The sequence below is a fragment of the Chlorocebus sabaeus genome, chromosome 10, assembly GCF_047675955.1.
Source record: "Chlorocebus sabaeus isolate Y175 chromosome 10, mChlSab1.0.hap1, whole genome shotgun sequence".
NCBI lineage: Eukaryota > Metazoa > Chordata > Mammalia > Primates > Cercopithecidae > Chlorocebus > Chlorocebus sabaeus.
In genome coordinates, this window is record NC_132913.1 from 63,919,545 (window position 1) to 63,929,758 (window position 10,214).

Below are 10,214 nucleotides of genomic sequence, written 5' to 3' on the forward strand. Positions count from 1 at the left end.
TAAGACCCTTTCCCACCTGCCAAACACCTTTTGCTGTTGGCTTTTGGTTTTATTTTGTCTTGCGAAACAGGGGAAAAGTGACTTAAGGACTCGGCTTTCTGCCTTGTGCCTTGTGCCAGAGAGCCACAGTACACTGCTTTTATTTTATTTTTTGGTAAGACTTGCAGTGAGAAGGACTGAGTGATAGCTTTCTTTTAAAAAAACATTTCCTTTTCTTTTAAATAGATAAGTGATCATTTAACACACGGGTGTTAAGTTCATTCTTGCTGCAAAAGAAGGCTATTGTATCTCCTGACCCTGAAAGCAAGGTGGGTGGCTTTGTTTTATAATTAAATTTTCTGTCTTCAGTTTCATATTTCTCTTTCTCTGTTATTTCCTAAAGAGTGTGTCAAAGTGATAAAAGAGGTGAGGAGTGGACTCAAACAGAGTGATTTTGAAATTACTGTTGGTGCATCCATAGCACGTGTTCTTCTAAACTTTGGCTTTTTAAAGATTTCAGCAGGGTTTTTTACAAGCAAGTGTGCGTGCGTGCGTGTGTGTGTGTGTGTGTGTTTCATGCTCCAACATATCACATTAGGATTTTGTAATCTGTCACTGTTTAAAACAGCCTCTGGGAAGTGCGCCTCTCTCTGGATTGCCTCCATCACACATGTGTGTTCTCTCCCATTCAGAAATACATAAGGCTGCTCATGACACTCTTTGATTTCAACTTCAAGGGAGCAGTTTAGTTTTTTGTATGTCGTTTGCTAACCATGGACAAAATTTAGCGCCTAGTCTAATAGTCTCCTATGTGTTTGTGATGGTCTAGATTCTGAAAAGAGCTTATGGAGGACTGCAGCCCTCCCTTAAAAACAATTATGTCCTGGGGCCATTTGGGCAGCCATTTATCTCCTTTTCTGGTATTTTCTGTTTGCAAATATGAGTCAGTTTTTTCTTTTTTTGTCTTTTTCAAATTATTTATCTAACAGTTAAAGATCTAGGAAAAAAAGTGATGTTACGGCCTGACTAAACATTATTTCTTCATTCTGCTTACTACTGATAGCTTGTTTTCTTTGCCTTTTACCACACGAGACAGAAGACATGACATGGAGCAGAGGAAAAAGATTCTGATCTTAGCTCTCCAAATTCCAGAGTGTTTTGCATAAGGGAATTTATGCTCAAGTTCAGGAATCAAGAGGAGCATATTAATTTTCATTCTGCTATGAAGTGACAGTTCAATTTTATGAGTAATTTGTGTCTAGGACAATTTAAATAATACTTGAAAGCCTGCAGTAGCTTTCAAGTTAGAAATCTATTGTGTTCAATTATGAAGTAAACCTCCCCTAAGGTAGGTCTATTTAATGCATCAAAGTATGTTTTTAACTCTTATTCAAAGCAGCAAGAGATTGGTTTAAATATGATAACTGATGACACACAGCTTGCTTAATGGAGGGCTAACTAGTGTCCACAGGGACTTTACAGTCCCTTCTCAGGTCTTCAGTGACGAAAGGAAAGAAAAGAGCGAACCCTCAGTCTTTTCATCTAGAGAATCCATCTTCAAAAACAGGAGTAAAGGAACCACCCCAGAGGCATGCAATGGTCTCCTCATAAGAAAAGGTGCTGTTACAAAGCAGTAAGGTATTGGTGATACCAGGGCAGACCCTAGAACCGCTTTGCTTGTTTCCAATCCAGTTCTGCTGTCTATTACTGTGTGTCCCTGGACAAGTTACGTAACCTCTCTGCGATTAGTTTTTTCATCTGTGGAATGAGACTGATGCTAGTAGCCCCCTCTTAGTTTTGTTGAAAAGTTAAAAGAGTTAATTCATATGAGATACTTAAAACAGACCCTAAGTGCTTCTTAAACTCCAGGAAGACTGACATCTCCATCACCTGGCACAGTGCCTGGCACACAGTAGGTCAATCAATATTTGTTGGATGAATGTTGAATGTTATTTCACTGACTGCCCTAGTTGGTTCAGGTGTGACCCATGAAACAGTAACTGAAGCACTGTCAGCCTCCGGTGTGAACTTGACTACTGAGAGTGGGCAGCACTCCAAGAGAAGTTTTATCCAACTGTAACTTTACTTTTTCTATGGATTTCTGTGTTGTCTCCTTGATTAGTAATCAGGTTATAAAGCTTTTAAGAAAAGAGAGCATCCAAAATTTTGAGGGGTCTCTATAGCACTCACCGCAGTGCTTTGTACATAAGTAATAGACAATTGATAAGACAGTTAATATGCCACACATATCAAAGCAGTATGTATTACAATCTTTTATTCAATAAACGGTAGTTACAGGCACCATGCAAAATCTTTTGCATACATTGTTTCATTTTATTCTCACACTGATTTTCATACAGGTAGTTACAATCCCTATTTTATAGTTAAGGAAAATATGAGGCCCAGAGAAGCCTAGTGACTTTCCCAAGGTCACACAGCTAGTAAATGACAAGTCTGGATGCTTAGTCCAGGTCTATGGAAATGTCAAACCTATACAGTTAATGCTATCCTGCACTGCCTCCCAATCTGTCTGGCTTTTTAAAAGAGTCCCTAATCAATCTGGTCATTTACAATTAATGTGTAAACCATAATGAAAATAGAAATGATTAAGGTTGGGACCCATGCCTGTTATTCTTGAATTAGTCTTGTGTGGTGGTTGGAATACTAGGCCCAGCAGGGTAAGACACAGGCCTGCCTCCCAGGGCCTTTCATGTCCTCAGCTCATTCCACCACTGCATGTAGATATTTGAAAAGGGCCAGAGGAAGAGTCAGGGTTACTTTTTCCTCTCTGTGGAGAAACATGATGAAGCTGAATTTACCTCAACTTGTATTAAAACATCAAGTGAACAGATTTACATGTTGATTAAAGATGAAGAAAGGAGAACTCAGACGAGTGGGTGGCAGAGCAGTTTTTCATTTTAACCAAACATTCTTTCTTTATGGCCTTTAAAGATATGCATTCTTCCAAGATGCTTGATGGGTGTTCTGACCATTTCAGGGAATGAAGAACAGCCTGAGACCATAAGGAAAGCCTTGATTCATGTACAAGTTTCTTTAATGAATAAGCAAGAGTCATTCAGGAGTGCCCTGCTGTAGCCATGTGATTCATTTTGTACCCCTGAAACAAATATGTACAGAACCCAAAAGAGGAAGCTAAGAAGCCTGTGAGTTATTCTAAGGGATGTGCAACACCCCCTATTAAAAACTCCATCCATGGATAAATTTCAAAAGTAGATGCTGAAAAGTTGGAAGTCACTGGTGCTACCTGGTAAATCCTATACTATCCCTGAGAAGGCAGAAGTCATTCTTAGGTTTATAGAGGGTCTACTATGGCCAAAACAGTTAGAATTAATCTTGGACTCATGACTTTGTGGCTGTATTGCTGGGACAGGGGGAGGGAAATGGGGGGAGGAACTGAGGGATACCTCCAAAGAACTCACAAGTCTGCAGAGACCAAGCTCACTGCCTAAATACAGCAGTAGCAGACTCCAAACCTCAACTTGCTGCTCAGGGAACCCCGGGCAGTACCAGGCTTTGGTGGCTTTGCTGGAAAAGAGTTCTGGGGTTTACCAGCCCTCTCATATATTTAACTCTGGGCACTCAACTCACCTTAAGTCTTTGAGTTTTCTTATTGAAAGAGACAAGTAATCATACCTTTAACTTACATTTATGGGTTTTTTGAATAAAGGATATACTTATTGAATAAAGGATATACTTGAGCTCTTCACTGTGGGAAGTCTGATTAATTTTTTTAACAGATGAGGAATTTGTGTCTTGATGAATATTTGATAAAAACAAGAGAAAATGTTAAAAAGCAACATCAACTGCGGAGTTCAATCCCACAAAAATAAAAATGTAGCACTATATACCTTGAAACTAAGGTTAGACTCTCTAGGAAGAACATGGAGGAAATAAATGCTCAATCCATATTGCAGCAGACATAATTTTAAGCCACCAAAACTTTTAAGGACCTTTGAACCATTTTCTTCCAATTTGCCTTGCCTTTCCTTCTGCATCTGTGAACTTGCCAAGTTAGAGTTTATTGCTGTAACAGGTTTTGAATGATAGTGTATCTGTTTTGAAAAGGTCTGAGTACTTTTTGATTATTCGATGGAAAGAATGTGTGCTTTTCCTTTTTTATGTATCTTTCAAACCAACTGCCTTGATATAAATGAAATCTTTAAAAAATATATTTACCCTTTTTACACTAAGATCAAACATTCTATTCCATGAAAGTCATGAGTGGTTGCTGAAAGGAGGTTATGAATAAAATGGTGTCTCCGCTTGAATGTCAGCAGCTAACCTGCATTTATTCCTCAATTTTCAGAACCTAGAATAAACACAGTGATTAGCAAGGCCAAAATACAAAACCCCAGGATGTAAAGCTGTGAGCGCAGGGAGGCTCCCAGGACAGGAAGCCACTGGAAGCCGGTTGCTAGGAGACACTCGTCTTTTGCCGGCAGCAGGAAGATGTCCTTGAGCATGGCTTCCCCTGCGGTTGGCTTTGGACAAGCCGTGAATCAGACTGTCCTTGCTAGTGCCGCCCTCCCAGCAGGGCCGACCAGCCCACCATATAGGTGCCACTGAGGGGCAATGGTGGGTTCTGTTTCCTGGGAGAGTTTCTCACACATGCCCAGCTTTTCTGATGTGCTCTTCTGAAATCAACAAGCATTTGATGTCTACTCTGGGTTATAAGAGTATGGAAAAAAAAAAAAAAAAACAGTTTCCTGGGTGGTGCTTTTTAGGTGAAAATTTTAAAAAATAAAATCATACCTTAAATTATATGAAACAGCCCACAAGCTGTAGGAAAAAAGAGAGAGAAGATAATGAGTTAATGGTAATTAAAAGAGACTTCACAGAGGAGAGAGCATCAGAGCCGGAGGATTCACATAGGGAGGAGGATGCTGGCAGGGAACACCCTGTTTACTGTCAGGAGCTCTCTCAGAGGGTCCTTGATGGCAGTGAACTTCTCTTTCTTGCTCCCAGAAGCATCCCCAGTACATAGGACAGTATTTGTCAGAGTGTTCAGTGTTCAATGGCTGAACAAATGCAGGAGAATGAAGATGCTGAAGATGAGCAGAGGGGCTTGGTGGTCATTGTTGGTGTTCCAGGGCAAAACCAGTGGAGAGAATGCTGAATGAAGAAGGCTGGCCTCATTGTTATCAGAGTCTGTAGTGGAAAATGGTGAGAAATGAGGTGGCTGGGTAAGGTGCAGACCGGTTATGAAGACTCCTAAAAACCAGACAGAAAATGGCTTAAAGAAATTAGGGAGCTACTGTGGGATTCTGAGCCTGGTAGAGATGAAAGTTTTATGGTTTACAAATGCTTCTTTTCAAATGCATCATCGCTTAACATGTACAGTTTATTATATGTCCATTACAACTCAATAAAGCGGTTAAAAATACATGATCTCATTAGGTGTTCAATATTTGGTGAAATGGACCTTATCCTTATTTCATTTTTACAGATGAGGAAACTGAGACCCAGAGAGGTTCTTGGCTTGCCTGAGTTCAAACATTTCAGATGACAAGTCCAGACTTCCAGGTCTTCTGACTCCACATCCCTCATTTGCTTCTTTCTGAACGCAGCTCTATGCTGAGGAACTTGGAAGGAGGCTGGCCTGTGGTTGGAGAGGCCAGTTGGGAGGCAGTGGCAGATGGCTGTTTGCAGTTTTCTCTCCCTCTCTCTCCCTTGCTTTCTTGTCTATGCTTCCCTCACCTTCTCTTCTTTTCTCCTCCGTTCTTCTTCCCTGACCGTGTCTCAGACCTCTGGGTGGCATCCTGCTAAGCTGCACATGTGGGGGTTGCTCCTTGCCTGTCACAGCTGCCAAGGGGCCAGCTTTGGGGCAGTGCTGTGCCATCTGGACATGAAGGGCAACACCTTTGGGACCTGCAACATTACATCTGTGGCACCTCTTTGGAGAGGTCTGATATAAAAGGGAACACAAAGAATGAGATTTGGAACCCACGAAATATTACTAAGATTCAGACAATATGTGGGAATGTTGCATTTAAGTATGCATTTAACAGGTCATCTTAATCGTCTTCCAGACCTAGCTTCAAAAACATTCACCCAGTTCTCACATGTGTGAGTGAAAATCACTTAGATTTTGACTTGGATATTACATGGCCTCAACCAAAAGCAAGTCAACCAAATTAGAAAGAAGGCAAAATGCTATGGGCTTTGGAGCAAAATGACTGTGAAGTTCAATCTGGATTCCTCCATTTACTAGATGTCACTAGTACTAGATGCTACTTAGCCTCTTTGGGCCTCAGTTTTCTTATCTGTAAAATGGGAATAATGAGTCCAATTTAATAGGTTTGTTACAGCAATGAAATAACCAATGTATTATGTACAGTGCCAGGCATGCAGTGAGCCCTCACCATGTGAATGGCAGCGCTAGCATCCACATCAGCTCATCATCTTCAGCAGCAGCATTACCTGAAACACTCTGTCCTCATCCAGGACATTAGAGGAAAATAGCCTTGTTTTCTTTAGGTTTTGGATTCTCCCAAGGCTGTAACTCGTATTTGTAATGCTATAACTTTGATAATTTTTTTCCTTAGGAGTTCCTTCAGCAGCTTTTTTTCCCTACCAATTTGCATGTGTAGAGTTATTCAGTAGATGACACCGAAGAGTTTCATAGTGAATGTTTAGTGAGTGAATGTATGAAATGAACAATACCACCACCTCCAAAGCAAGTTTATGTTCTCTTGTTGATTCTAATGAGGATTTTGTTTTGAATGGGGTAGGTGGTGGCAGTTGGTATGTGGTTTTGATAGCCAGGAGTGATGTGGCACAGGTGGTTGTGTGGGGTCAGGGATGGCTAGCCCATCAACCCAGTCATTTGGAAATTCCTTTTCATTATACTGCAAAGCAACCAGCTAGAAAAGGAAAATCTAGTTAACTAGTTCTTTTATGGAAAACATCCAAGTTGGCAGAAGTTTTTTTTTTTTTTTTTTTTTGCTGAATGTCTCCTCACACCTCCCTGATGGCCTGGCTAGATTGACTCATTATTTCCAACCGACCAGCTTGACCCGACAGAGCTTCTGTGACAGAACCCCCACCCAGAGCTCCTTCTAGCCCCAAAGCGCTCTGCCGGCTGCTCTGGAGAGTGCAGGTTTGACAGTCTCCAGTCTCCCCTCCATTGAGTCTTACCTGCTTCTAACAATCCTTTGAGGGCTGAACCCCAATTTGCATCATGGGTATAGACAAGGTGTAGAATACTAGTATTAAACAGTCGAATACATGGCAAATGGGAGTAGAATTAAGACAGACAAATAACAGTAAAGAGATCAAGAAGCCTGCTAGTGTGAAAGGCAGTTTGGGCCGCTAAGTCACATCTTCCCAAGGGGTAATATACAAGCAACTGGAAACAACAGGTGTCTTCTTAACAATAGATATATATATACACCCTTCAATCTTTTAGTTATGCTTTGGGTTTAAAAATGTTTAAATATTAGGCCTATATTTTCCTTTATTACCAGAGGCTCTTCTTCCAGATTCTACCAAGAAAGCTCATACTAACAATGATGTCATATGGGTTCTAAGATCGTGGGAAACCTCACTTAACTTCAAAGCCCCTTCATTAGAAGCTCAGACTTCCATACTAGCACCTAGTTTCAGGCTCATGTTGGGACTAATTACTGCCACTGGGTTTGTCTTGAGCCATCTCACCTGGCGAATCTGCCTCTATATTTCTTTCAATGTGCTCAGACCAAGGGTTGCATCCTAAAGGAATATCAGACTAGACCACCAGACCTGTGTCTGAGAAATACATTTTTTCCCCCAGCACACATTTTCCCATCCATCCATTCATCCATCTCCAGCAAATAACCTTACACAGCTTCCACACTCGGAAAGATAGATACCGTATCTGTCTACTTTATCTCCAAATCATAGTCCATAGCCAGCAGAGGGTAACCACTGAAGGAATATTTGTTCAATAAATAAGTGAACAGTTACAAAATGCCCACGATATTGGCATTGTCATACATATATGATGAAGCACAGTCCCTGCCTTCTTGATACTCACAATTGTTTTTCAGGATGGCTTTGCACCCCTTCAGAAAAAAATAGATTTCAAGGCTGCTAATGCTCCTTTTATATTCCATTGGCTGGCCGTGTCAATATTGACTGTGTAATGCACTGACAGATGCGCAGTTCCCTTCAGAGAGAAATGAGAAAAAAAAACAAACAGCTTCACATCAGGCAAATTCTGATTATTTCCTTCTAAAGTGCACAGCACCTTCAGTCACTAATGGTTGTAAGAGACTTCGGGGACACTAATCTTAATGCGCCATTTCCTACAGGTCTTGTTAGTTCCTAAAACCATCTGTAAGAAGTTATTGTATTTGGCTTTCTTAAGCCATATTTTTTAAGCACGACATTTAATTAGTGCTTGTTAAGATGTTTCAAGTGCTTTGGCCACTCTCTCACCCCTGCTGTTTCTTCTTGGTCAGCATCTTTTCTGGAAATGATATTTTCGGGAAAGGACATCAGATGCGTCTGTGTCTGGAGAATTGCTCTGTGTATCCACGTGAGGCAAGTCTCTGAGAGCAACTGGAGGGACTGTCAGCCTGGCTGTGGGGCCTCTGTGTTCACAGCAGCTACTTTGAAAGGCCTCCAGTTTTGATATTCTCATGGAAAAAGCTGAGACCTCAAAATGGGTTTGGAACTGGCAACAATAGGAGGGTACACTGGAGCCCTGGAGAAGAATGTCACATAAGTGAAATGTATTTGAAATATTTAATCTAGGAACCTTTGGATTAACTTCACTAAAAAGAGTTTGCTTGAAAGGGCATAATTTTTACTTACTTGAAGAGACCTCATGAAAACTGCAAAATGGTTGATGGTACTGAAATACCCACCCATGCTCACTAAAAGAATACATAGGTTGAATATAATTCTATTATTTTTGCAACTGTTTAATACCATAAAATCAATTAAAATTTCAAACTGCTTTACAAAATAAGACATTTTTACTAAGTTTTTCCCCCAAATTCTTTATCCACATTTGGATTAGAATGGCTTGATACTTGTAGTAGTTTATGAAGTCCAAATTCATGTCAAATCTGGTATATAAAAGAAAAGTATTTCAAGATAATATGGAATCTGTGAAAATGAAGAAATATGTGTATTTAGCTAGGCTAAAAAACACTATCTAATCTACTAGAATAACATCAAATTTTTTTTGAAACACATATTCGAGGAACAAAAAGCTTTATGCCGATCATTGGTTTAATGGTAATTAAATTTTCTTTCTCTTTGAATTTTACTGTACTCTTCTAAGGTAAAGAGGAAGTACAATAAATGTAACATAGAGTTAGCCAAATTATTAATATCCCACATGTAAAGTAATTTCTACTGGAGCCTTTTTTGCCTCTGTAATCTAAACATTAAAGTATATTGAAGGCTTTAGTGAAGGACTAGCGTTTGGCACTGGGTGTCCAAACATTTCCTGCTGGGCCCTCAACCACTATCATGCTTTTTGTTTGGATAGGAGAGAAAGGGGAGAGTAAGGAGTTAAGCTGGCTAACTCTTGACATCTGAAATCTTTATCGGTCACAGCGATTTTTTTGGTCTGTGTTGATGATTTGCGGTATTGTTGTTTATCTGTATATCATTCACTTGGACTTGCTGTTTAGATGCAAAGATCTCAAGACCATCTGCAGTCTTGATAGGTAGTTGCAGCAGCCCGACCAGACATCTGGCTGTCAGTTACAATTGCATTCCTGCTCCTAAAGTTGTTGTTAGATACTCCTGATTCCCTTTGAATGTATTACCGTGATGCACCACCGTTTCAGGCCATTGGTGTGAGAGACCGAGTTAATTCCCGGCTTCGGTCTGGCTAGAACCAAGATTTATAAAATGAACAGAAGTATCAATTTTGCTGGAAGGGTGGCTGTTTTTGTCCGCACTGGGTTTAATGATACATCAGTTTCCTCCACAGCCTGTACAACTAATTCTTTGAACATGGAGAGAAATAGTGCATCCGAAAATTATTTTCACGGTGTTGCCATGTTTACTATTTCCTGTTGTCTTTGCCTGAAAGTGTTTTAACAAAAATTAGGGTTGAGCATACAAACATTTGAGGCAGGGGATGAAAGGAGTTGTTATTATGTTTCCTCTCCAGGTTAATGTGGTTGCCTTTGATTTAAGCACTACATACTTAGGACAGGATATGACACCAATTAAAGACATGAAACTTAATTTTTGGACTAAACAATCACATA